At 26.7% G+C, this 1,073-nt stretch overlaps 1 protein-coding gene across 1 annotated transcript in view; it reads left to right on the forward strand.

The window, feature by feature from the left end:
* Positions 1-1,073, forward strand: part of LOC111688500 (low-density lipoprotein receptor-related protein 1) — a 110,987-nt gene that overhangs the window by 81,893 nt on the left and 28,021 nt on the right. The window lies entirely within an intron of this gene.

Consider the following 1,073-nt stretch of genomic DNA (forward strand, 5'->3'; position numbering starts at 1 on the left):
GACTAGACTATAGACTAGACTATAGACTAGACTAAACACTAGACTATAGACTAGACTATAGACTAGACTATAGACTAGACTATAGACTAGACTATAGACTAGACTATATTCTAGACTATAGACTAGACTATGTACTAGACTATATACTAGACTATAGACTGGACTATTAACTAGACTATTAACTAGACTATAGACTAGACTATAGACTATACTATAGACTAGACTATAGACTAGACTATAGACTAGACTATACCCAAGACTATAGACTAGACTATACCCAAGACTATAGACTAGACTATAGATTGGACAATATATATTCTGGTCTATATTCTAGTCTATAGTCTAATCTATAATCTAGCCTATAGTCTAGTCTACATTCTTGTCTATAGTGTTGTTTATAGTTAAGGATATAGTCTAGACTATAGTCCAGTATATAGACTATTCTATATTGCTTGCTTTATAGTCCAGTTTATATATGGCTATAGTATATTCTATGATCTTTCCTAGAGTCTAGGTTTGGCTTGTGAGCTTAATCCTTTTATGCAAATGTTGCACAATTCATTTTCAAAAATACAAAGTAGTTCGCCTCTAACCTAGATTTTTGTTAGTGTTTTATTTTATTATTTTTGTTGCAACATTATTACCCCCTAAAAGAAAATATGCTACAAAATTTTTTATTTCTTGTTTTTTGTATTCTTTACAAATTTTTATGATTGCGATTGCATGTTGTGGCAAAAATTTATTACGTGTTATAAAATCAATAATAATAATAAAAAATTGTATGAACAAATTTTGTTGCAAATTTTATATGACAAAAATATGTAAATAAAAAAATATTAAAAAAATACTAATAATAAAAAAATACAAATTGCAAAAAAAAAATCATACACAATCATTTACAAAAATTACCATCTACTGAAGAGGGGAAACTGTATATTGGAACGTGAGTGGCATTTTACTTGATTTTTATTTCGGTGTTTTAAAATAAAAAAAAATATTTTTATGGGATTTTTGTCAGTTTGTTGTTAAAACTTCAAAGAATATATTTTAATACTTAAGTTTGTTTATTTTTG

The sequence above is a fragment of the Lucilia cuprina genome, chromosome 6, assembly GCF_022045245.1.
Source record: "Lucilia cuprina isolate Lc7/37 chromosome 6, ASM2204524v1, whole genome shotgun sequence".
Lineage (NCBI taxonomy): Eukaryota > Metazoa > Arthropoda > Insecta > Diptera > Calliphoridae > Lucilia > Lucilia cuprina.